General features: G+C 59.0%; 1 protein-coding gene across 1 annotated transcript in view; it reads left to right on the forward strand.

The window, feature by feature from the left end:
- The window catches only part of STARD10 (StAR-related lipid transfer (START) domain containing 10), a 23,404-nt gene that overhangs the window by 143 nt on the left and 22,951 nt on the right, over nt 1–310 (forward strand).

Below are 310 nucleotides of genomic sequence, written 5' to 3' on the forward strand. Positions count from 1 at the left end.
ACTAGAGATTTGCCCAAATCTGGCCAGCCTGTGAACCCTGTGGCTAGTGGTTGGTCAGGGATGCCAGCTGCGGGCAACTCTGAGTTGCTCTTGATTCTGGTGGGGTGTGTGCCCATCTTCGGGTCTCTGGGGTGTCGTTTGTGCGTAAGTAGGTGGTTGCAGAGGTGCGTACCTGTGAGTGTGGGAGGGGGCGGAGAGAAGGGGTTCAGTTAACTTCCAGAATGACTGTTCTAGCAGCCCCTCGCCCCTCCTATCAGAGCCCACTCTATCTCGGCCTCTCCCCGCCCAGTTCCCCGAGCGCTGCCTGGAG

This window comes from Myotis brandtii, unplaced genomic scaffold, assembly GCF_000412655.1.
Source record: "Myotis brandtii unplaced genomic scaffold, ASM41265v1 scaffold244, whole genome shotgun sequence".
In the NCBI taxonomy this organism is placed as follows: Eukaryota; Metazoa; Chordata; class Mammalia; order Chiroptera; family Vespertilionidae; genus Myotis; species Myotis brandtii.